Source organism: Agelaius phoeniceus, chromosome 21, assembly GCF_051311805.1.
Source record: "Agelaius phoeniceus isolate bAgePho1 chromosome 21, bAgePho1.hap1, whole genome shotgun sequence".
Classification (NCBI taxonomy): Eukaryota; Metazoa; Chordata; class Aves; order Passeriformes; family Icteridae; genus Agelaius; species Agelaius phoeniceus.
The window spans coordinates 1,261,177-1,288,021 of NC_135285.1; positions in this window are offsets into that span (position 1 = coordinate 1,261,177).

Here is a 26,845-nt window from a genome sequence, read left to right on the forward strand (position 1 = left end):
ATCAGTTTCAAGGAGTTCCTTTTCTGCTATGAAATTCATAGACTGAGCATAAACAAAAGAGAGTGAATATCCCCAAAGAGAACAGAATGAACCTTTTCAGTTGGTTCCATTGGCAATGCCCTTTTTTCCCCAGTAACTGGTTGTCTCCGTTGATTTTGGAATGGGCAGTCAGAGCTGAAACAAAGCTGTTGGGCTTTTTGGAGTGGAAGCTGAAATGTTAGATTCTCTGCTGCCTTGTGCTGGCCCTGCAGCCAAATGTGATATTCCCCTTGGCTTTTCCAAGTGTTAATGAGGTCCAGAGACGACCTCAACTCTTGTTTTATATTTCATGGAACATTAATGGCAAATTCAGCCCCTGGCCCCAGGAGCAGATGCCAAAATGCAGCCTTGGCTCCATTTCACCCTTTTGCAGCCCCAGGGCTGGGGCTCAGCTGGCACCCACCAGCACAGCCTGGGAGGCTGCAGCCCTGTCCCTGGGCTGGGCTCTGCTGAGTGCACACATTGTGCCCAAGGTGAATTTTATCCTCAGTATAGCCCTGAGCCCAGGCCTGAACCTCGTCCAGCCCTTGAATGTTGTGCAGAATCTCTTCTGCACTGGAGCCATTCCTGATTCCAGGAACATTTTTCACTTTTTTCTGTCAGGGTCCATAGGCCCAGCTGTGCCATGCACTGTTGGATTTGATGTTGTTGGGCCTCTGAACTGTTGGGAAGATGTTCCCATGAAAGTGTTGCTGGGGGGTTCAGGCACAATTCCTCCTGTGCTGCTGGACACTCTCTTCTGTCTTTTGACTTTGGGACAAGGCCATGTCCTTCCTGCAAGGTGAGAGAGCATTGATATATTCTGATGACAAACCCTGATTTTTAGTGCTTTCCCTCTGATCCCACTAATTTAAGCTACACTCTGTTCTGCAGCTTCTATTTTCTCCTGTACCGCAGCTCTCCTCTGGGGCTTCCAGCCATTGGTGTTATCAGAGCTTCAGAAATAGAAAATTAATCAAACACTGAGGTAGTCACTCATACCAGCAGGAGCTGCTTTTACACATTCCCCATCTGGAGCACAAAGAGAATCTCCTTGAGATTTCACAGGGGAAGGCTTTGGTGTTGAATGCAAAGATCAGGAGCGTTTACTACATTAAACTTCAGCAGAAAGACTCATCCAAGTGTCTGGAAATCAAAGGCAAGGGCCAGATTTGGGTGCACAAGGGGATGGAGGGGCAAATGGCACTCAGCTGGCACCCACCACTGCCCCATGGGCTGGAGATTTAAGGCAAGAGAACACCGGGAATTTCTCACCTGGACAGACCCAGATGGGCGGCTTGGCAGGAAAGAGCCTGAGCTGAGGGAAGGTGAGGCAGGGAGTGATCCAGGGGGGAACAGGGAAAGTGATCCGGGGAGGAACAGGGAGGAACAGGGAAAGTGATCCAGGGAGGAACAGGGAAAGTGATCCAGGGAGGAACAGGGAGGAACAGGGAAAGTCAGGGAGGAACAGGGAAAGTGATTCAGGGAGTGATCCAGGGAGGAACAGGGGAGATGATCCAGGGAGTGATCCAGGGAGGAACAGGGAAGGTGATTCAGGGAGTGATCCAGGGAGGAACAGGGAAAGTGATCCAGGGAGGAACAGGGAAGATGATCCAGGGAGGAACAGGGAAAGTGATCCAAGGACTGATCCAGGGAGGAACAGGGGAGATGCTCCAGGGAGGAACAGGGAAGGTGATCCAGGGAGGAAAAGGGAAGCTGAGGCAGGGAGTGATCCAGGGACAGAAAGGCAGGGAGTGATTCAGGGAGGAACAGGGAAGGGAAGGCAGGGCATGGTCCAGGTGAGGACCAAGGACAGACCTCAGCAGCTGTGACAGAGCACTGCCAGCCAGGAGCACCGTGGCCACATTTCTGACCCCTGAGCTGTGCTTTGAGGGGAATTGAAGTAATTCAGAGAATTGAGTTCCCAGAAGCATTCAGGAATTGAGGCTCTGATTCAGAGGTTTGTAAAATGCCTGAGGCTGTAAAATCCTGCAGGGGTCACTGGGTCATGCCCAAGACCCCCCATAGCACATGTGGGGAGATGGATCTGCACCAAACAGCAAGTGCAGCTTTGGGGCTGACTCAGCTTGAGCATCAGCTGGAGAAGGGGAAAGATTTCTGAGCACTACATAAGAAAAGAGCTGCCAAAGAGCCCTGCAGTGCCTGCAGGGGTTTTCCTCTTCATTCTCTTGGTCTGTGACTCCTGAGCAGTGTCCTCACAGAACCAGTTCAGCTGGAAAGGTCTCACCTTTCTCTGCAGACCACAGTGAGCTCAGGGATTTGGGATTTCATTCCCTCCCCTGCAGTTCACCTCTTGCCCCACAATCCTGAATCACAGCTAAGGCTGAGCTAAAAACATCCAAAGTTTCCAGGCTGGAAGGAGTGGGCTGTGCACCTGCACTTCCCCACAGCTCCATGGGCAGTGCTGGGATGCTGGGGGCAAGAGCATCACAGGGAAAACAAACACAGCAGGAGCTGGGCTTTCACAACACAGGATGGGCCATAACACAGCAATGTGGAGCAAGAAAACCAAAAGCAAAAGTGTTTCACTGAACTAACCCAAAGCTTTCCCAGTGATGAGCACCTGTGTGTGGCAGGAGGGGTGTGGGAGCTGCAGCAGGTACCTGAGGCAGCCACAAAACACAGAATGTGCAGCTCAAGTGACCACACTGAAGTAAAGATTCAGTGATCAGTTCAGCCTTTTGGAAGTCCCTAATTCCTGCCATGACAACAGTGGGATGCGCCAAGAAGCCCATTTGTCTTCAGAGGATGATCCACCTGTTCTGTAGGTGGCTGGGAGAGGCATCCAAGTGAGGATCCTGCCTGAGGCTGTGCAGGGGGCAGTGGGAGTAGGGAAAAGCAGCCCCACATCTTTTCCAAAATCCCCATATCTTTCCAATTATATTATCCCCATTATTATTTCAAATATTCCCCATATCTTTTATTCACGGGCATTGTTGACCTCTTCCCCTGAGCATGGGGGAATGAAGCAATGAGAAATCCTAGAAGTTTGTGGCCACACAGAGCAGCTCACAGGAACCTCATCAGGCAAGTGGGAGGTGAGTGAGAAGGGGCTGCAGGGAGCCAGGAGAGGGATGCAGGAGCCTGGGGCAGTGAGGGAGCTGGCTTTGGGTGATGTGAGTGCTGGAGGCAGGAGCCAGGTGCCTGGCAGCCCCATTTCCTGCCATTACATCCTGGAAAGCCCTGTGGGAGTTTCCTGTTGCTCAGCCCTTCAGGCTGAAGCAGCACCTGCCTCCCTTCCCCACATTGTGCTGGCAGCAGGGGGAGGATGTCACTGGCCAAGAATTCCTTAGCAAGAAATGCCAGGAGGCCTCCAGCCCTTTTCCAGGCTGCTGGGCAGTGGCAAAGGCAAAATAATGTGTGGGAAAGGATTTGCCAGGTGTATCCTGCAGGCCAAGGAAGTGCCAGAGCCAGGCCAGACCTGGTCCTACGGGGTGTGAGGCACCTCTGGAGGGAGCTCAGCAGGAGCAGGACCCCAATGTCAGCTGAGAGGTGGCTGCTCTTGGGGCTTGGCCAGGTCTGTGCAAGGCAAGGCTGCAGTGCTGGGATTCCTGAGGCTGGGCTGGAGCCCTGCAGAGGGCTGTGTGAGTCCTTCAGAGGTGCTGTGAGTCCCTGGGGTGAGCATCTGCCCAGGGCTGTGCTTGCAGTGCTGTGACAGTGACCCACATGTGGTGGACACACTCCAGGGTTTCAGTGTTCACACAGCTCTGGGTTATTACTAAATCACCTTACAGACCACCCACACATCCCATTTCATTTTCTCTTTCATTTCAGAACCAGGTCACTTCCACACCCATCCTCCTCTGAACTCCCACTCCTGGGATCCCACAGCATCTTCATCAGCTCCTGCTCCTGGGGTTTGGCTGAACCCACTCCTGTCCCCTTCACCTCTTTTTTTTTGGTCATTTTTCTTCCCCTCTCCCTCCCTGCAGCTGAGGGAGCAGCTGCTGAGGAAGCTGCAGAAGGCAGCAGCTTTCCATCAGCCCTGACAGGAGGAGCAGGGCCCTGCTCCATTCCACCAGCAGATCCTTCCCCCTATCCATGCCTGGAGGGATCCAGGCAGCAGGGAATGCACCCAGCAGCTGCAGACAGGTCACTGGGAGGACACCTCGGGGCTCTGGGGGAGCCCAGCACAGTCAGTGAGCAGCAGGATTAGTGTCAGGTGACATTTCAGCTGCTGCTTTTGGGCACCCACAAAACCAGCCTTGTTCCCTGCAGCCCTGGGCTCTCTGTCCCTCCCTGCAGCCCTGGGCTCCCTGTCCCATCAGTCCCAGCACAGGAACAGCCTCTGGCCAGGCAGGAGGTGGAACAAGCCAGGAGGGGACATGGATCAGTGTGTCCATCCCCCTAGAGCTCAGCCTCCCTTGTGGGGCCACATCTCCTGGCCATGCCTGGGCACACCTGGCTGCTCTGGGACAGTGTTTCCATCTCCCTGGAAAGCCTTGGGGCAGCTGGGATCCCTCTGGATGTCATTGGGAGGGGATTTCTCCTGTGATGCTTTGCAGGAGAGCGTTGCCATCCTGCACGGCTGAGACTGGGCATGGAGGGTGGGAAGGGACCCCGAGGGATGCTGAGGAGGGAGACAGGAGAAACTGCAGAATACATCCTGTGGGAACCCAGAACATCCCTCTGGCTGGCCAGGGTGGCCAGGACCCCTGCCAGGGGGCTCAGAGACCCTGGCACAGAGCCCAAAATGCCTGTGGGTTTGATTATGACCCATGGAGCAAATCACCAACCTTAGATGAAGATCAGCAAACCACAACAGTTTAGGTAGAATAATAGTGAAGTTATCACAGGGTGGAAAAGTAGATTTTGGGGTTTTTGGTATGGGGGTTCGGAGGCAAGATGGGGGGAACTGTGTGTGTCCAGCCTTTCTCCTTCTTCTTCTTCTTCTTGGCCTCCATCTTCTGCTGTCATGTTACAGATTGGTTTAGAGTAGAAGCTCAGTGTCTAACATAAGTCATAGGTATTGGAAAGTAATTGTAAATAATAGTAATAGTTTTTAGTTTAAAGTCATAGTTTTTAGTTTAAAGACATAACCCTGCCCCAGGGGCAGGCAGAGTGCCTGGAACTGTCCTGCTGGAGGGACCTCGGCAGGGCAGGAGAAAAAATTTATAGATAAGGAACAATAAACAACCTTGAGACCAAGAAATGAAGAGCCCTGACTCCTTCTTCGAGTGCTGGGCTGGGAAAAGAGACTTTGGAACTCTTCTCAGGGTCACTCTGAGCAGCAGAGACCCCAACACATCCATGGAAATGGTGGCACTGAATATCCCCCCTTTCCCCCTTCAGCTGGAAGTTCATGGCACTGGGGGAGGTGACTGCCATGGCCACACTGTGATGGCCCTGGCTGGCACTGGGGTGGTCACAAGGCATGGAAAGAAGGTTTCCAGGGAGCCCAGCACAAGAAGGAACCCAGACCCCAGTGTGTGCCCACCTGGAGATTCACTGATGCAGCACAAGGTGCCACTGATCTTCCTGGGGCAGTGACACAGTGCCAGCCTCTGCTCAGGGCTGTGTCCACCAGGTCCTGTTCTGCCAATCCTACTCAGCTGGGAAAGAGGAATAACAGGGAGAGAGAGATTGGCCAAGGGCACAGATCCTTCTCTGAGAATAAATGGGATTTTGGTGCCTCTTCAGAGGATGCTGTCAGGGAAGAACTGTGTGGGTTTGTCCCGTGCTGCTGCAAGGGCAGCTTTGGAATCATGGGATCAAAGACTGGGTTGGGTTGGAAAGGACCTTAAATCTCATCCAGTGCCACCCCTGCCATGGCAGGGACACCTCCCACTGTCCCAGGCTGCTCCCAGCCCTGTCCAGCCTGGCCTTGGGCACTGCCAGGGATCCAGGGGCAGCCCCAGCTGCTCTGGGCACCCTGGGCCAGGGCCTGCCCACCCTCACAGGGAACAATTCCCAATTCCCAATATCCCATCCATCCCTGCCCCCTTATCCTGTCATTCCATGCCTTGTCCCAAGTCCCTCTCCAGCTCTCTTGTGCCCCTTCAGGTCTCAGAAGGGACTTTAGGCTTTCCCCAAGCTCTCTCTTCTCCAGGCTGAACAATCCCAACTCCCTCAGTCTTTCCTCCTGGAAGAGGTGCCCCTTCCCTCTGATCATCTCCATGATCTCCTCTGGACTTGTTCCAACAGCTCCATGTCCTTCCTGTGCTGGGGACCCCAGAGCTGGACACAGCACCCCAGGAACTGTGAGGGACAGGAAGAGCTCTGAGCAATTCCAGAGGAGGCACAGAAGCACAGAAAGAGCAAATGGACTTGGAGCAGCTTTTCCTATTTCGACTTATTTGTTATGGAAGTATCTGAAATGCTGGAAGCTGGAAAGCTTCAACAAGCAAAAGGTGCTGCCAAGGTTTATGTTTTCCTGCAATGTTTGACCTTTAGCTCCAGAAGTCACAGAATTACATAAGATCCCTCATTTTTGCTAAATAAAAATATTGTCATAATGGAGAAAGAGCCTTTCACAGAAAAATGAAACATAAGCAAGGTCCTGAAAACACGGAAATGGGAAAGGAAAGAAAAGTCCAGGGTCTGTTCCCTGAAGAGACAACCCTGTTAAAGCCAAATTTGTGATCTGGGTGAATGTGTCATGGGTTTCAATCACGTCATGGTTGGCACAGTGCATACCAGCAGCCCTGGCAGCTCCACACTTTAATCTGGAACTTCAGTCTGTGAAACAAATGAATTTTTACTCCATTTTTTCTCTTTTTTGGATTTTCAAAAGTGTCCAAGGCCAGGGCTCAGGGCAGCCTGGTTGAGGGGAAGGTGTCCCTGCCTATGGCACTGGATGAGCTTTAATTTCCCTTCCAACCCAAACCAGTCTGTGATTCTATGATTTTATAATCACTGGTTTAAATAAAACCCCAGAATGCCTGGGGGGGAATATTCTATATCCTCCCTTCTTTATGAGAAATGAGAGTGAGCCAAATAAATTATACCTGCAGCTAAAAAAATGATTTCAACTAATTGTAGAATGACATCTTTTTTCTTCCCCTCTCAAAAAAATCAGGTCACCAGCAAATGACAGCTCCAGTTTTTCTCTTTGTAGTCACATCCCCAGCAGCTCTGGGGGGGATGAAGAGCAGCAGGACCCACCTAACCCAGCCCAGCTCCTGGGGCTTCCCTGCCACCATCCACGTGCCCAGGCTGCAGGGGAGGCAGGAGAGAGGGAAAAGGGATTTTATGGAGTTTTATCATTCATGCACAGGAAAGGCCCCAGGTATGACCCCAATGAGGGGCTGAGGGTGATGATCCCAACATTTGGATCTTGTGGGTTGTAATTCAGGAAACTGAGAGCCAGTCAGGAATTTACCTCCTTCAAAACTGACAGAAAATCAACATCCAAAAGGGAATTTTAACTGCTTTCCAGTTGTCATAAATACCTATTATAATATTGGCTTTTCCAAATATTAAAATAGATGTTATATGTATATAATATATATGTATATATGTTTATATACAACATATACATAAAGATACATGTTTATGTATTTTATATATAACATAATATAATAATATATGTATAATGTAAAGTAACTTTATATAATGGTAAAATTTACTATAAAGATATAGGGGTTTTTTATTTTATTTCTGTTGTTAACTAAACTTAGACATAGTAGTGAAATAGCTGGTATAGATATGCTTGTGTTAGAATGCCTGCTTAGTTACAATAACATCGAGTGAACATATGATGAAGATCCTACTGCTGAAATACCAACTATCAACACTCACCATCAGTAGAAAATACAGATCAAAGCCCAAAACTAGAGGTAATGATAAAAATAGACTAAAACCACAGCTAAGGAATACACATGCTCTAAAAAAGCAGACTGAGAAAAAGCCATACTGAACAGTTCTTAGAACATACAAACTAGTTTGAGGAAAAGTTTAAATATACATCATTGTTTGTGAATATGCCACAGATAATACAATAGAAATAGTATATAAAGAGTGTTTCCAAAATAGCAGGTGTGCTCTTAGCAGAATGCCAAGCACCCAGCCATAAAATCTTTGCTTTTTTGTCTTTGTCTCCTATTGCCCCTTATTAAACTCTCTCGTTTTCACGAGGGAGTGAGGCTGGTTTTTCACACAGCGCTGCTGCCCGGGCCGTGCCCTGGCTGTGCCCTCCCTGCTGGGCTGGGCTCTCCTCCCCTGGGAGCCCCCAGGGCTGGGCCAGGGCAGGGGCACACAGGGGCAGGGCCGGGCTCTGCTGCTGGCTCTGAGCGAGCGGCCTTGGCCAGGGAGCCCCCATCAATCGCTGGGGCTGGGAGCCCTCCCCAGACACAGCTGCAGGAGCTACAAAAAGCTCCAAAAACGGATCCATTCTGCCAGCTACAGATATTCCTGCAGCTCCAGCCCTGGCCTGGGTCCCACAGCCCGTGGGGAGCCCCCTCCACCTCCCCTCCCTGGCACGAGGGGGGCACCAGCATTTCGGGCCCCAAAGCCAATGTGGAGCTCTCCACATCTTTCCCTTGTCTCTGTGCAACATCCAGCTGGAAAAAAAAAAAAAAAAAAAGGATTTCTCCTTTGCTATTTTCCTTTTATTTAGAGAATTGCAGATCAGGATGGGGGATTACAGTTGGAGTTAATCTTGGTTAGGATAACGATGAGTTTAGGACTGAGCTTTAATTAGAAATGGGTTACTTCGGAGGTTAAAATATACAATTAGGTTTTTCTTTGTGTCTGTAGGTTTAGATAAGTTTTAGGGTTATATCTATGGGGATGATTAAACTCAAGGACTTAGATTTTAAATTTCAAGAGATAATTGCCTTTGGGCTGGAATTAAATTTGAAATAATTTGAAGGATTAGGCTGGTATTAAGGTTAGATATGATTAACCATTGCATTATAGTAGATTACTGTTAAATAGAATCTCAGGCTGATTTAGGAGTTCAGTTTGAATCTAATTATAATTAGGGCTATTATTTGGCATAGACACTGCAATTCCTGATCAGGGGAGAGATGAGAATTTGCATCAGGGGCTCTCTGCAGCTGCATTTCCACTTGATGCCCCTGATTTGGGACTCCCCATGAGGGGAGGAAGCAGAAATCTCTGTGACCCAGGAAACCCCAAATCCCTGATGCCACCAAGAGCAGCTTGGAGCAGTGCTGGCTGTAAGACTGCTTTGTTTGCAATCCCTATTTCTGTTTTATGAGCACAGGAAGGACAAACAGAACATGGTTTTGTTTATAGCACACTGACACTTTCCCAGGTTTCCAGCCATTCATAGCAAGGCAGGGGAAAGATCTGATCATTTAAATCTATTTTCCATTCTCTGCCTAAGCCTTTATGAATAAAACCAAAGATTTTTTTTAGAAATAACTCTCTTCCATATATAAATCCAACTTTTCTGTGTTAAAAAAAAACCTCCTTGATGTTTAGTCAGTGCTGTTTTATTCAGTTGCAGTAAAAGCAGGGAAGAGAAGCCTCAGTTGGCTGTTTATTACCAGGGATGTTATTTTTTGTACTTTACAGGATGCATTTTCTGTCAGAATTTGTAAAATATTAATCAAACAAACAGAAAACAGTACAGAAACTACAACTTGAAATGAAGGTGATTTCACAGCAACACTAAATCCATAATGGCACATTCCCCATCTTTTTTCTGTCAGCTATGCCACCTAAATGCTTCATTTACAGGAAGTTTGCTTTTGTTTTGGTATTTCTTGACATTTTATTGTCTCAGTTTCATTGAAACGAGAACAAAGCAGAGAAACTCTCTGTGAATAACAATGTTAAGAAGCAATTAGCCAGTAGAAATCAAAATACACGCTGCTGCCATTAGAGTGACAAGGCGTGTGCTCAGAGGGAAGAGCTGCACTGAGTGGGGAATGTTCAAACCCTGCCTTGCCTGGCCTGCCTAGCAGCTTTACCCCACACTCTGCACTCACGAGGGAAGGGGGGATTGTGGCTCCCATATATTGTATTTGTGGGGTGCCCCAATCAAGAAAGGAATGATGAATCTGACTCCATGTTCTCAGAAGGCTAATTGATTATTTTAAGGTATTATATTAAAGAATACAGAAAGGATACTTACTGAATGCTAAAAGATAACAATGAAAACTCCTGACTGTTTCCAGAGTCCTGACACAGCTTGGCCCTGATTGGCCAAAGAGTGAAAACAACTCCCAGCAGAATCCAATGGAACAATCACCTGTGGGTGAACAATCTCCAAACACATTCCACATGAGCACAACACATGAGAAGCAAATGAGATAAGAATTGTTTTCCTTTTCTCTGAGGCTTCTCAGCTTCCCAGGAGAAAAATTCTGGGCAAAGGGATTTTTCAGATAATGTGAATGTGACCCCCCCTTTCCTCCCTGTCTGTTCATCCCAGGACACAGCCCAGGGAAAGCTGCCCATGGTTAGGATAAGGATGAGTTTGGGACTGAGCTTTAATTAGGAATGGGTTCCTTTGTAGGTTAAAATATACAATGGTGTGGTTTCCAGTAGGGAGCAGAGACAGGACTCCCACAGCCACCTGGTCACTCCCCTGTGACCCCAGGGCACATTGTCTGGGTTTGAACAGACAGGTGTCTGCTAAGGAAGGCAGGAGCCTCCCATGAAATGGAAAATGTAAACCCCCTCCCTCTGAATTGTTGAAATTGAAATTGGGGGGGGGGGGGGGAGTGGCTCTCGGGCAAAGATATGGGAATAGGAATAACAGTTCTTTATTAGGGAAGAAAATGAAAATAAAATAAACAATGCAGTAATACAAAACACCACTGCCAGAGTCAGAGCAGTCCCTGTCCCCCTGTGTGTCAGGGGGTGGCACAGCCCCATCCCATGGGGGCTCAGCCCTCCTGCAGTGCCAGCTGTGGCTCTGCTGGAGCAGGGATCCTGCACAAGGGGGGAGTTTTCCTCTGCAGCTCCAGGGCTGCTGGAGATGGGCCTGGGCTCCCTCTGGCCATGCAGGGCAGCAGAAGCTGCTCCTCTGGCAATGCACTGGGCAAAGGCTGCTGTGCTGTGCCAGGCTCAGATTGGATCCAGGTAGGAATGCTTGGCTCCTGCCCTGGGCAATGCAGCATCTCCCCATGGGATGCTGGAATTGGATCAGCCCTGCAGGGACACTCAGTGGCCATGGACAGCAGAGATCTCCTGCAGGGAGGATTGGCTGGGGGAGAGATCAAGAAAAAACTGCCCATGGACAGAGAGAACTGCCCTATTGTAAATCAAAGGTGACTCCAACAAAGGGGAGAGAATGATGAGAAGGACTCCATGGATATCAAAAAAGGCTAATTAATTACTTTATTATACTATATTATTCTATACATCTAAACTGAATCTGCCATGCACTCACTCTGCACACACCTGCTCACACTGCACTGAATCTCGTGGCTGTCACCCAACAGTCCCAACACACACACACACACACCTGGCCCTGACAGGCCAAGGAAACAAAACATCCTCACTTTGGATAAACAATTTCCATATTTCATTCTACTTTGGCACAACACAGGCACAGCACATGTTAAGAATTGTGCTTTCCCTTTCTCCGAGGTTCAGAGAATGTGGCTCTCAGAAATCCTTGGGAAGAACTGTGCCTTGCTTCTCTCTGTGGAGAGAAAGGTGGCAACACTGCCCCAGCTCTGGCAGATGGCAAGAGAACAGACCCTTACCTTGCAACCCAGGACAGCACAGCTGGGCACTGGGGCTGAGGGACACGGTCCCAAGGGGACTCCAGCTGGGAAGGTTGGATCCTCCTCAGGCAATCTGGATCCTTCTCTCCTGTTCTGGACACACCAGGTACAACGTGAGCCCCACTGAGCCCAGCATGAGCCTTGGGAGCTGCAGTCTCGTGACAGAAGAGTTTTGCAACCTTTGTTCCCATGACCAAGATTCCAGTGTTTTCCACTCAGCCGTTTTTGCCATTAAATATTTTATACATTTTGATTTTTTTTCCCCAGGAATGTGAGGATGTCATAGCAAATCCCATCCAACATTCTGATTTTGGGGAGGATTTCCAAACCTTTGCTGAGTGCTGAAGGCACCTCTGCATTATATTGAATTTTGGGAATATTTGTTATGTTTCTGCTTCTGCAGGGGTTTCTTGTCTAGCATAGAAAGGAACACTTCTTTATTAAGGTTTTCAAGACCTCCATGAATTCTCCCTCTGATATTTGCTAAAAGAGCCAGAACAACTGCTGCATTTTACATTTTTCAGAAAGAACTAGATTGGGATTGACGTCACAGACCATATTTGGGTGCATTAAAAGCTGGAGCTTGTCTGACAGATGCTTTTTATAGATTAAAAATATTTGTGGTCTAAGGATGTATTTACATGGTCTTCAGGAAATTCTGGCAGATCGTTGTACCAAAACAATGGCTGCATTTTTTCTTTCTAATTCAGACCAATTTTACCCAGCTGGAGCTGCTGCCTCTTCATTTGTAGGTTTGGATCTTGCACAGAATAGCTGCACTTCATCGGATACTCCACTCTGTGTCAGGAGCAGCTCTTTAGTCCAAAATCATCCAACTTTCCCTTGCTTTAGGTACTCAAGTGTAGAACTTGAGTTCTTCTCCTTGGATTGGGATTTTCAGCATCCCCAGTCTGAAAAATCCTTGAGGAACCCAATTTCTTGGTGGGCCTTGCCCTGATTTCTGCCTTGGCATCTCCGGATGGCTCACAGGAGTGGGATGGAGGAGGCAGGAGGGTGGGGAGGTGCTGGAAATCATCCCCAGGGTTTGTTCTTTGTCTTTACTCTAGATCTCCAGTGAATCGAATCAAGGCCATTTTGACATTAGAAAATGTCCAATATCAGTAAAATTCACAAATAGCTGCAGGTTTCTTTATCAGCTTTGACCACTGGTGATGAGGATTTACTCCAAAAAGCTGCTGGCCTGACCAAAAACACCAATGTGGTGTTCCTCCACTATTCCCCAGGAAATTGCCACTGGCACCATGGCTGTGCTGGTGTTTGTTTCCTTCTCAGCTCCTGATTTTACAGATTCTGAACTGTAAATACATACATGTATTTGTTTGTTTGTGCACTTGGGTTTACTTTTATATATTTATATATTTTAAAATATATATTAGATATTATAGGTATTATTCTATACTATACATAGTATATATTATGTATATTATATATTATATATTATATATAATTATAATGTATAAATATGAAATATATAAATATACAAAATTTTATATATATACACATATATTTTTGTATGTATAAAAGAAGATAAGGCAGCAGCTAAGCAGTGACATGGATGCCAAGTAAGTGGGATGGGATGGGATGGGATGGGATGGGATGGGATGGGATGGGATGGGATGGGATGGGCCAGAAACTTCTGGTAAGGAATGGATGAAAAGCAGAAAAATCCCAGAAAGGTGGGAAAGGCAGGAAATGGATTTGGGTAGAACTGAGCCAAGTAGAAAACAAAGGTGGGCAGAGCTGAGCCTGCCCTAAAGCCCTTCAGGAGGAGCTTCACTCTGGCCTGAATGATCTAAAGGATCTTTTCCAGCTGAGCCTTTGAGACTCCACAAGATCACTGGAGTCACTTGATGTAATCTGTTGGAACAAGAGACATTCCAGAAATAGTTTTCCAAAAGAAAAATACTGAGTTAATGCAAGCTTTTCTTAACTCAGTGATGCAGCTGGGGGAGAATTTTCAGAGCAGCCCCAGGGGGAGCATCATTAACATCAGGCTGGTTTGTTGCCACACAAAGTTTTTCCTGGTTCTATTTCTGTTTTTTACTCCAAGTGCAATCCATTCCTGAGGTGGGGGAAAGGCAAGATTGTGTTTATCTTATGCAAAAAAGCAATCCTTTTTTACTTTACAAAAACAGCCCACTGGAACAGGATGGGGTCATTTCTGACATTTTTTCTTGGTACTGTTTAACATTTGACCCAGTGCCTTCACTGAGGGACAGGGACACTGAGGTGGGTTTTACCCCGTGGCCTGATCCTGGTGTCAGCTCCTGCCAGAGCTCAGATCCAGAGTGAAAAGCCATCATCTTTCAGGGATGAGCCACCTCCCCAGGAGCACAAGGGAATCCCCAGCCCTGTTTTCTTTCTCCAAGCCCCCCAAATGCTTTTTGAGAACTCACACATCACTACCCAGCAGCTTTTGGGAGGAAACCTGCTTTTTATACAGTCAGCTGAATATTTTTACACAAATTTGAGGGCTTCTCTGCCCTTCTGGTGCAACAAGGACTTGTGCAGAGTTCAGTGTGGGTGAAAATAACCTGGAGATGGGGAATGGGCTCTTTGGCTCTGTTTCAGCCAGCCAGGGCTTCTCATCCCAGCAGAGCTGTGCCCAAACTCTGTCCTCTCATCTCTCCCTGTCTCCTCTAACTGATTTTCTTCTCACCAGTCTCAGAGGGCTCCTGGAAATTTTTAGAGGAGACTTTTCCCCAGGCTCCTCCAGAGGGGAAGCAGGCCACTCCTGAAATAGAGGTGACCTGCGTGGGAATGAGTGTGGGGCTGCTGCTGCTCCCAGAGGAGGAGACAAGGGCTGGCATCTGTCCAGCACTGACCCAGGGAGCTCTGCCAGGATCAGAAATGCACTGGCCACTTGTGAGGACTCCTGGATAAAAATGCCAAGAGCAGGAAAGCCCAGAGTGACCCTTTACTGCAATAACCCCACAGTGTCCTTGCAGACCTGGCACAGGTCTTGGTGCTCATTCCTCATGGGGGCACCTGGCCCAGGGAGGCAAGAGAAAGCAGAAACCCACAGATGTCACCTCCCATGACAAAGAATCCCAGAGTCCAATAATCCCAGAATCCCAGACTGCTTTGGGTTGGAAGAGAACATAAAGCCCCTCCAGTGCCACCCCTGCCATGGCAGGGACACCTCCCACTGTCCCAGGCTGCTCCCAGCCCTGTCCAGCCTGGCCTTGGGCACTGCCAGGGATCCAGGGGCAGCCCCAGCTGCTCTGGGCACCCTGTGCCAGGGCCTGCCCACCCTGCCAGGGAACAATTCCTAATTCCCAATGTCCCATCCAATATCCCATCTAAATCTTGTTCTGCACCCGTCAGGTGCAGCCCTGTCCCGAAATCCTGAGCAGCATGGAGATGTTTCCCATCACCTCTAGAGGACCAAGAGCAGCATGGATGCCCACAGGAATTCTGCCAGGTGGGAGTAGGGAAGTGGGAGGAAGGAAGGGGTAACAGTGTGAGGCCTCCAGGGTCAGGACAAGCTGAATAAAGTGAATATTTTTTTATTTTAACCTCCGAGTCAGGATGTCTCTGATTTACTTTGGCCAGAAACAGGCTGAACCAAAAAAGATTAAATTTGACCTTGATTGTTTTTTTCTCTTTTTCTTGTTTTCTAAGCCCTTCCTTAGGTCATTGGCCATTCTGGGCAGAGACATTTCTGGAAAAGGAACTGTCTGCTTTTGCTTTGACTCAAGTCTGTTGGGGGATTTTCCATCACACAGTGAAAGGCTCAGCCCTGCTTTGGGGGCAGGGACAGGGAAGGAGCACTGAAAAGCCCCTCAGTACCCACAGGTGGAAACTCCCTGGGTGTGATACAAAGCCCCAGAGCTGAACACTGCAGCTGAGGCTGCCTGGCCCCCAGCAAGCCCCAGGGAGCTCCTCAGGGCCAGGTTTGCTGTCAGTGAGGGTGCAGACACAGAGCTGCAGCTCAGCTGCTCAGAAAGGCCTCAGCCTGGGCACTGTGGGCCCTGGTGTCCCTGATGTCACCCTGGTGTCCCCGATCCCCTGCACTGACAGGGCCCAGGTGCCTCCTGCCAACAGGACAGGGGGTCCCTGGTGGCCCCAGCCCTGCACAGGGTTGGGCTCCTGTTCTGTGCCAGCCCTGGGAAAGCTCTCCCAGCACAAAGCAGCAGCAGCTGCTGACAGCTTGTCTTGGTTTGAACAGCCAGGTGTCTGCTAAGGAAGGCAGGAGCCTCCCATGAAATGGAAAATGTAAATCCCCTCCCTCAGAATTATTATAATTTTGAAATTAAAGGTCTCTCAGGCGAAGATATGGGAATAGGAATAACAGTTCTTTACTAGGAAAATTAAAAATACAAATTCAATAGTACAAAACAACACTGCCAGAGTCAGAGCAGTCCCTGCCCCCTGTGTGTCAGGGTGGTGGCACAGCCCCATCCCATGGGGGCTCAGCCCTCCTGCAGTGCCAGCTGTGGCTCTGCTGGAGCAGGGATCCTGCACAAGGGGGGAGTCTTCCTTTGAAAATCCAGTGGAAAAGGCAGCTGTTCCTCTGGGAATCCAGTGGAAAGGCTGTGTATGGTGTCCCAAACCTCAGATTGGATCCAGGTAGGAATGCTTGGCTCCTGCCCTGGGCAATGCAGCATCTCCCCATGGGATGCTGGAATTGGATCAGCCCTGCAGGGACACTCAGTGGCCATGGACAGCAGAGATCTCCTGCAGGGAGGATTGGCTGGGGGAGAGATCAAGAAAAAACTGCCCATGGACAGCAGAGAACTGCCCCAGCCCTGACAGATGGCAATAGAACACACACTCCCAGCTAAATCTTTCAACCTGAGACACAGCTCAGCTGGGAGGAGTCCCTTGCACACCGTGCTGCTGGAGGAGCCCCACAGCCCAGAGCTGAGGTCACTTCCCAGGCTGGGAGCAGCTCTGGCAGCTCCCTCTGGGTGTCCCGTGCTCCTGGTGTTCTCCAAAGGGGAGCAGGAACCAGGCAAGAACACCCTGAGCCTCCAAAGGGCTTTGTGCCATCTCCCCAAAGTCACTCAACTTTGCTTTGTGGCTGAGCCCTCAAATGGCAAAACAATTGGCCAATTTTTTTGAGAAAAGATAAAACATGGATTAAAATTGTTCTGTGACCCAATCTTCCCGCACCTCTGAGAGAAGTGCCCAAGGCCAGGTTGGACAGGGCTTGGAGCAGCCTGGGACAGAAGAAGGTGTCCCTGCCCATGGCACTGGATAGGCTTTGAGGTCCCTTCCAACCCAAACAGGGCTGGAGCCTGGCTGCAATCCCACAGAGGGCTATAAGGTCCTGGTTACTCCAGGAGAGCTCCAAATATTTTCTTACTCCCTGCTCTAGAAATTGTAGTTTAGTTAAATTGTAATCACCTGCTAGAAAAGTGTGTAATTAAACTACCAAGGGAAAATTTTCTCCCCCCAGAGCAATATTCTTACTCCAAAACATTTTGCTGATAGTTTGCTATTTTCATACTCCCAAAAGAAAACTGAATGGGGGCCCTAAACATGAGTGTTTGTCCTCACAATAAATCCTGAGCTCAGCACTGAACAGGCTGCCTTGCCTTGCCTTCAAAACATTTATTCCTCTGCAGGTTTGGTTACATTTCATGCCTGGCTGCAGCAGTGATAATGTGGCTCTGTTTGTGCCCATCAGCACAGCTGGACTCCTGCTCCTTTGGGCTGGAAATATCTGTTAAAAAGAACATCTGCCACATGGAAATCCAAACATGGTAAACAGCAGCAGGAGGGGAGGCTTGGGAGACTGGTGAGATTGTGAGGAAAATATTGGGAGCCAAAGGAATGTAATGGAAAGGTGAAGGATCAGGATGGGTTAAGGTTGGGCACTCTCAAAGGGTGAAGATGCCACCTCTAGAGGGTCAGATAGAATTAGAGCAGATAAAATATTTCAGTTGGAGTTGGAAGGAAGCTGTGACCCCCTTGTCATTCCTGACTCTTGCTGGGACAATTCCTGGGGCTGGACTGAGGTCACTGATGGAAATATTTAAGGCCAGGGTGGATGGAGGCTCTGAGCAACCTGATCCAGTTAAAGATGTCCCTGCTCACTGCAGGGGGGTTGGATTTGATGGCTTTTAAATTCCAACCCAAACCTTTCTGTGATTTACTGAGATTTCAACATTTCCTTTCCAACCATGCAGGGGGAATGAATTTCTATTTGTTCTCCCTCATAAGGTTATTTGCCAAGAAATTATCTCATGTATTGATCAAATTCCTGGCTCTGACACTGGAGATTACCAAATCCCAGTTTTCTGCACCTGTAATTCCCTGTGGGAAGAAATCTGTTTAATGGATAGGTCAGCCCCTTGCTCAAGGCCTGAGCACTTTCCTTCTTTGGAAATGTCTGGGAATCAGGGAACAAACAGTTTGGACAATCCCTGGGCTGGATGGGGCCAGGCAGTGTCACAAAAGGGAATTTGTGGGTCAGCACTTCGCATTTCACTTTCTGTAGACACATGGATTTAGGGAAACTCAGAGTAAATATTGGCTTTAACTTTCTACTGGTCAATATTTACTTTTTCTGTCAATAAAGCCTGCTGTTCATCAGAGCAGAAGCCTGCACTTGTTGGAACAACAAGGATTCTCCTCCCAAACAGGTGTCCACAGGAGCAGGAGGCACAACAGCCATGCAGCAACATCTGGGCTGGCTGGAGAGGAGACTCCCCAAAAAACACACAGAGCTTCAAACACAGGTGAGCAAAACTCCAGCACCTCTGTCAGTGCTGGAAGACAAGTTGTGAAATGGGGAATGTTCCTCTGGACCTTCCCAGCCTTTGCCAGGCTGAGCTGAGAAAGGTAGAAGTGTCCTTTGTCCCCTGTGAGGGCATCCCCCTCCCCAGGACCACACTGTGGCTCAGGGCATGGTGTCTCCTGTGCCTTGTGCTGCCCGTGGTGTGATCTGATGGTTTCATCTCTCCCTGACACCAGGCACTGCCCCAGAAATGCTGTCCAGGAGGAGCTCGGGGTGTTCCCAGCCCCACCTCCTGCTCGGGGCTCCAGGAGAGCTCAGCCCCACGCTGGGAGCTGATCCAGCTGTGCATTGTCCCTTCCCTCGTGCCATGGCCGTGTCACCTGCTGCCACATCCCCCCAGGAGCTGCTGCCACTCTGCCACCCCTCCATTCCTGACCTCCTCCCCCAGGGCTTTGGGAGAGGCAAAGCAGCCCCTGTGCAGACAGCTTACACTTCTGCCATGGTGTATCCTTAATTTTGGGTTCTAGCAACAGCTTCCAGACATGAGGTGCCTAAAAAGACAACATCAAGGGGATGTCTGCAAAATGCTGCACCAATGTCCAGATTTGTGCCAACACCTTCAGAGGAATTGGCCCAAATCTCAGGGGTCTGAGCCCCCAGTCCCACACAGAAGGGCTGCTGGGAGACAGTTCTGCAAGCCAGAGCTGCTCCTGGAGAGGTGAAAGTTTAATCCCTGTTCCCAGCAGGTGCAGCAGCCCTGGGCCCCAATGGGGCAGCACAGGTGTCCCAGGGCAGACACAAACACCCTCTGAGAGCTGTCTCAGCCCAGCACTGCCTCTCTGATTGCTGCTGCAGAACCCCAAAATTCAGCATCAGCTCTGTCTCCTGGACACCTCCATGGGCCAGAGGATCCCTTACATAAACAAAGGGCAGCTGCTTTTCCAATGGATTGTTCAGGAGCCAGGAGGAATTTGATTCCAAACCTCATTTATAAACCCTGTGCTGAAGCCTTGTAAACCAAACCAGCCCTGGCTGTGTCAAATAATTATTTTAAGGAGGTTTGTTAGAGGCTTGAGCAGAGGCTGCAGCCTCCAACTGCTTTATTGGGATATTTAATCCATTCTTGTGAGGAGCAGAGCACAGAAAGCAGCACACAGAGACAGGAGCTGGACTGGTGCCAGCACCAGAGGACTGGAGAGCTTCACTAATGACTTTATTTGCTCCCCTGGGAGCAGGGATGGCTCTTGGGAAAGCATCCAGGGCTGTTCAGCTCACAAGGAGAGGAGCTCTGAGCACTCTTGAGTAGCAACAACCCGAGGTGCAGTCAAATTTGGGGAATTACAGCTTCAACTGCACCAGAAAACCTGGGAAAATGGAATATCCTGCTGCACATGGGTGCTCCTTCAGGGGAGGGACAAAGGCAGTGGGATGAATTCTTCCCTCTCAGTGTGAAGCTGGAGCTGTTTCCTGTCCAAGCCTGTGGCTTTTGGCTGGACCCTTCCCAGGCTCTTCACTTTACTCTGGGTCCAGGGACCTGCCTGGCCCAAAGCCTCGTGCCTGGGTCACCACTGAACCCACCACACCACACCTGCTCCCAATTTTTTTTCCTTTTTTGTGATTATTTTCTCTCCTCCTCTCCTCTCCCCTCCCCTGTGCTTTCAAACCCAATTTCAAAATGGGATTTGGGATTTGGGCCAGACCTTCAGCCCCCCTCCAGAGGACCCTGAGGGGGAGTTGCTGCCCTCCTGCTCTTTGGGGTCTCCAGCTTGGCTGCAGCCAGGGCAGGAACAGCCCAGGAGAAATCCCCATCAGGACATTTCAGCTCTGCCCTGCTGCTGTCCTGTGGGGGTGCTGATGGATGGAGGTGTGGGATCCCTCTCCTGCAGGCACACAAGGGCCATGGAGGAGTCAGAAAGGGTTCCTGGTGTTCCCCAGGTGTTATTCCCAGCCCCAGCTCTCCACAGGCTGGAGCAAGGATGAGCACAAACATCCCCATTGTGCTCCCAGTTCAGAACTTGGCTCTGGGCTCCTGCTCTGAGCTGTGATGAGCACAGGGGCACTGGGACCCTCCTGGGCTCCATGGGCAGTGCTGCACATGAGGTTTCTGGGTGTGCAGTGACTGAAACCTTACAAAATCCACAGGGAGCAGAGCTCTGGCTCTGCCTGGCAGGGCAAGTTTGCTCTGACACTCCAGGACCACTGCCAGGACTTGTTGCTCATTCCTGCAGCATCCCCAGGAGCTGCTTCCCTGCCACCAGCACCACAGCACATCCCAGACCCCCCTGAGCCAAGAGCCAGGCCTGTGCTGTTTGAAAACAAAGGACAAAATCAGTGCCATGAAAGATAAACGCAGCTGGCAGTGGGAAAAGTCCTCACCCAGTGAGACAGGGGGAAAGTGAGAGGGGAAAAGTCACAAAGATTCCCAGCTGGAGAACACATGGAGAACATGGGCAGCTGGGAGAGCTGAGGCACACAGAGATCAAAGCAAGGCCCTGGGAGTGCTGCTGGTGCTGGGGTGGCAGAAATGCAGGTGCTGAAAATCAGGGAGCCACATCCCAGCCCAGCCAGTGGGGTGGCTGCAGGGAGGGGAGCCCTGCCTGCCTCCAGAGGTGCTCCTGCAGTTACTGAGCTGCCCAGAGCCGTGGCATTCACATTCTCTGAAAAAATCCCTTCGCCCAGGATTTTGCTCCTAGGAAGCTGAGAAGCCTCAGAGAAAAGGAAAACAATTCTTATCTCATTTGCTTCTCCTGTGCTGTGCTCATGTGGAATGTGTTTGGAGATTGTTCACCCACAGGTGATTGTTCCATTGCATTCTGCTGGGAGTTGTTTTCACTCTTTGGCCAATCAGGGCCAGGCTGTGTCAGGGCTCTGGAGAGAGTCAGGAGTTTTTATTATCTTTTTAGCATTCAGTAAGTATCCTTTCTGTATTCTTTAGTATGGTATAGTATTCTTTAATATAATATAGTATAATAAAGTAATTAATCAGCCTTCTGAGAACATGAAGTGAGATTCATCATTCCTGCCTTCACCAGGGCACCCTGCAAATACAATATAGAACTGCAGAGCTGCTGTCTCTCATTGGCTTGGCACCTGTGTTAGGTTGGATGCTCATGTGCAGGAGGTGGTGGCTTCACTGCCGGGGTGACACCCAGGTACCACAGCAGAATCTGGGCTCTGGAACCTGAAGTTGCATCTGTTGGGAATTGAAATTCCAGCTCAGGCAACATCAGTGAAAATCTTCCTTCTGCTCTGAAGCATGTGAGCAGCAAGAGTTGGAGAGGGAGGGACAGAAACGTTGGTGGGGTTTTTTATTTATTTTGGAAGTGAATTCCTTTGATGTCCAGCTGAGCAAGCCAGACTCATGAATCAGGGTAAGCCCCTGGGACCAGCAGCAAAGGGCCCGGGTGTCCTGCTGTGTTCCTGCTGTGTTCAGCACCCAGCAGGCAGGACAGGAGCCCAGCAGCCCCGGCCCTGGCAGCTCCCCCTTCCTGATCTCCCTGCCCCGAGGGAAAATGCTGATCCCAAGATCCACTGCTCTGTGTGCAGCGCTGCTCTATTCAGCCAACACAATGAGAAAGCCGACAGCAGATGTGGCTGATGAAAAGCACCATCAGCTGCCAGGGACAGCCCGAAAGCCCCAGAACACTGTCCTGTGCTGAGGCTGGTTCCAGTGCTGGCAGCTGCATCCTCCATCCATCCATCATCCATCCATCCATCCATCCATCCATCCATCCATCCATCCATTCATCCATCCATCATCCATCCTCCATCCATCCATCCATCCATCCTCCATCCATCCATCCATCCTCCATCCATCATCCATCCATCATCCATCATCCATCCATCCATCATCCATCCATCCATCCATCCATCCATCCATCCATCATCCATCATCCATCCATCATCCATCCTCCATCCATCCATCCATCCATCCATCATCCATCCATCCATCCATCATCCATCCATCATCCATCCTCCATCCATCCATCCATCCATCCATCCATCCATCCATCCATCATCCATCCATCATCCATCCTCCATCCATCCATCCATCCATCCATCCATCCATCCATCATCCATCCATCCATCCATCCATCCATCCATCCATCCATCATCCATCCATCATCCATCCATCCATCCATCATCCATCATCCATCCATCCATCCATCCATCCATCATCCATCCATCATCCATCCATCATCCATCCATCATCCATCCATCCATCCATCCATCCATCCATCCATTCATCCATCCATCATCCATCCTCCATCCATCCATCCATCCATCCATCCTCCATCCATCCATCCTCCATCCATCATCCATCCATCATCCATCCATCCATCCATCCTCCATCCATCCATCCATCCATCCATCATCCATCCATCATCCATCCTCCATCCATCCATCCATCCATCCATCCATCCATCCATCCATCCATCCATCATCCATCCATCCATCCATCCATCCATCCATCATCCATCCATCATCCATCCATCCATCCATCATCCATCATCCATCCATCCATCCATCCATCCATCCATCCATCCATCCATCATCCATCCATCCATCCATCCATCCATCCATCCATCCATCCATCCATCATCCATCCATCATCCATCCATCCATCCATCCATTCATCCTCCAGCCCATCCCTCTGGGCTCCCAGCCTGGTGGGCCCATCCCAGGGCCCAGAGGGAGCAGGAGCAGGCAGGGCAGGGCAGGGCAGGGCAGGGCAGGGAGGGTGTGCAGGGGATGTTCCTCTGTCTGCAGACAGAGCACGGAGCCGATCCCTGCTGCAAACCAGCAGGTTTAATGAATGCTGCCGTTGATTGTGCTGCCCTGCCCCGCTGTCCCCTGCTCAGCCCCTGTCCCCACGGGCCACACCACGGGAGATGTCTGGGCACGCTCCCAAGGGCTGAGCCGCTAATTGTTCCTGGGTGCTAATTGCTCCCGGGTGCTAATTGCTCCTGGGTTTTACGGAGCTCGGGGCTTTTCCTGCTGTTCTGGACATCTGTGTGGCTGTGATGGCTCCGAGAACGGTTCCCACTGCAGGCACACCTTTGAAGCTGTGGGATCGCAGGAAGCTTCAGGAAGCAGATGGATTGAACCGACAAATTGAAGCTCACTGAGTTTTCATTTAATTAACTTTTAATTGGCGAATTTGGAGCTCACGCATTTTTAGTATAATTAGCTGCTTAAATTAGCTGTTAACAGAGGTTTAAATTTAGAAGCAGGCTTTTTATATCCCGTGTCTGGGTTTTTACTGTATCCATGCTGTGATTCCTTTTCAGCCAAATGCTTTAACTCCAGCACACCAAAGGATGAGGAGGTTTGGAAGCTGCTACAGGAACTCAGAGCAGGAAAAATGAGATGCTCAACTCCACAAGGATTATCCCTTGTGTTCCTTTCTGTGTGGGGTTTCTGGTGACTCTGCACCCTCAGATGGGGAGGATCAAAGGAGGATCAGAAAATAAAAGAGGAGAGGGAGAGGGAGAGGAGAGGGAGTCAGTCCTACAAACTCAATTGTCTCCCTCAGACCTAAGAAGCTCCATGAAGTCCTTGAAGTGGGTCCCTCACACCCTGTTTGGTGGCTGGAAGGAGAGGGATATGGAGAGAACTTCAGACCACCTGGAAATGTTGATCTTGGATGTATTTCTCAAGGCTTCTGAGCTGCTATGAAAAAACACCTCCATAAATTGGGATGGATTGGGTCAAAGATCACTGAAGGAAGAGTTCCCAGCAGTGGGGTGTATAAAAGGATTTAAACAAGTCCCCCAAAAAGGAGAATATTTTGATTTTTGCAGTTGAAAACAGGAGAAAAGAAAACTCAGCAAAGATATCAAGGAGGTGAGGATACAGCCGTGATTTGTTCCTTTTTTCAAGGCTGCATCTGTTTACTATTTTAGGAATAAATTCACAAGCAGGGTGGGCAGATCTGTATTGTTCCTAATCCCCCAGATTAAGGGCAGCAGAGAGGGCAGAGCAGCCCAGCCAACAACAAGGGCTAAAAGCTGCTCAAACCAGGGCTGGAAAATGCAAATCTGCTCCTTCCCCAGCAGAAATAAACTCCACATTTTTCTCCTCTTTGCTAAGTTCTGTATAAACGGAACAAAAATATGCTGTGGACAAATGACCTTTCCCCAAAGTGAACAAGAAAGGCATGGTCAGGTCCCTGCTCTTTCCTGGTAAAAAAGGTCAAAAAATATTTTAAGAACTGTGGAAAGAATGGAAATGTGGCTAAGTGGAAATTCAAGTGGAGTAGGAAACAATAGCATGGATTAGGTCATTCCCTGCAAGAACAGGGAGAAAATGTCAGGGATTTGGGTGCTCTGGCCCTTGGTTTCCTCTCCTGTTGTGAGCAAATGAGGACCAAGCTCTCAGGAGATGAACTGGGGGGAAATGAGCCCCCCAACACCACCCCTGGGGTCACAGAGGGGCTTTGGGGCTGGATGGTTCCTCCAGGAGGAGACACATCCATGGGAAGGGGCACAGAGCCCTGATGTCTGGGAGGTGCAGCTCTGCCTGTTCCTGCTGGGAGGGAACTTTTGGGGGCCCTTGGGAGCCTTCATCCCTCCATTAATGATCCCACATTTAATTACTGCACATTAAATGACTGCACACTTCCAGTAGCCTCTGGTTGTCATCTGGCCCCAGCACTCCCTCCAGGATTTAGGTTCTTGGACTGACAGACAGACACCAACTGTCCAGAAGCCTCCCACACGAAGCCTTTGCCAAGGATTTCCACAAAATTTAAAAAACCCAGTTCCAGGAAGAGCTTTGATTTCTGCAGAAATGTTGAAAAATTGGGAGGGGAAGTTATTTTTCTACTGAGCAAAGGGAAAAAAAATGTAGGTAGTTTCCTTTAGAAATTTCTACAGCTATTTCTGGAATTATTCAAAAAACATTTTCTGAGCCCTGTGGGTTATGAGGTCACAGTTTCTCCAGCTCCAGTGGCCTTGAAGAGCAAAACTTGGCCCTGGCACAGGTGCCCAGAGCAGCTGGGGCTGCCCCTGGATCCCTGGCAGTGCCCAAGGCCAGGCTGGGCAGGGCTGGGAGCAGCCTGGGACAGGGGGAGGTGTCCCTGCCATGGCAGGGATGGGTGAACTGATCATTGAGAGCCTTTCCAACCCAAACCAGGCAGAGAGAGGAGTTTCATCCCCATCAATACAGGAGATCCCTGCATGCCAGACCTCCTTTCCCCAGGCATTGGCATTGTTCCCTCACTGCTTCATTCCCACACAGATTTGGGCCTAAACTGAAGAGCCCAAAGTGCCTCCACTGAGCTCTAGAGCAGCCCAAGCTCTCCTGCTCTTGTTTCACCCTCATTTCCCTTGCTGGGAGCTTTGCTGTTTCTTTCTGTCAGCTGCCTGCTTATTCCCAGCCCAATATTCCGAGTTCAGCTGTCCTTTCAAGATGCAGGAAGGAGAATTTAGGGCTCAGGAGCCAGAGAACAGATGGGCAGATTGGAGCATGAATGGAAACCTCTGCCATTGAGGAGCTGAAATCCCAGCGCAGAGCCCTCAGGGCACTGAACCACCGGCAGCAGGGGCTGGAGCAAGGCTGGCATATGGGGAAAATCCTCCTTGCAGGGGGCAGGAGGAGCTGCAGCTGTTTGCAGGGAGCCTCTGCACCTGGCCAGCCCCGTAAATCTGTCACAGGCTCACAGGCACCGGCTGCCAGCACAGCAGGGCGGCTCCTCCCGGCCTGTTTGCACATCCTGCCCGCAGGAAATGTGCCCAGAAAGGATTAAAGCAAGGCCACGCTTCACAAATTGATCCCATCCTGAGCCTTTCAGCCCCGCAGTGAGTCAGCATCCAATCCCCAAAGGGAGATTTCCTGGGAATCTGAAAGGGAATGAAGTGCCAGGTTAAAATGCCGTGTTTATCAAACTGAGCGAGAGACTCCCCTGCTTCCGACGTGATTTCAAATAAATTAGGAGCCCATCTGCTGTGCTTGGTTCCAAAGAATTAATTACTTCCAAGGGTGACGAGTTTTTACAACAAAGTAATTATCAAGCTAATAATAAAGGCAGAGGTTGGGCCTTCAACAAGAGCAAATTGCTGCCACTCTGTGCCTGCAGCTCGGTGTTCCTGAGAGCCCCTCGGGACTCCAGGGGGCTCCAGGAGAGGGATGCTGATAAATGATTGATAAATAACTGATAAATAACTGATAAATAACTGATAAATAATGGTGACCTCACTCTGGGCCGGGTTCTGGGCTCCCAGGGATGGGCTCTCAGAGTGAGCTGGGATCCAGAACCTTCCTGTCCTGGGCTGAGCCCCAGCCCTATGCTTCTTGCTGTGGGATTTTCTCATAGAATCACAGAATGGTTCTGCCTCCAGCTCTGGGGACCTCAGCACAAGATCTGGAGCTGCTGGGCAGAGTCCAGAGGAGGCCATGGAGCTGCTCCAGGGCTGGAGCCTCTGCTCTGGGGCCAGGCTGGGAGAGC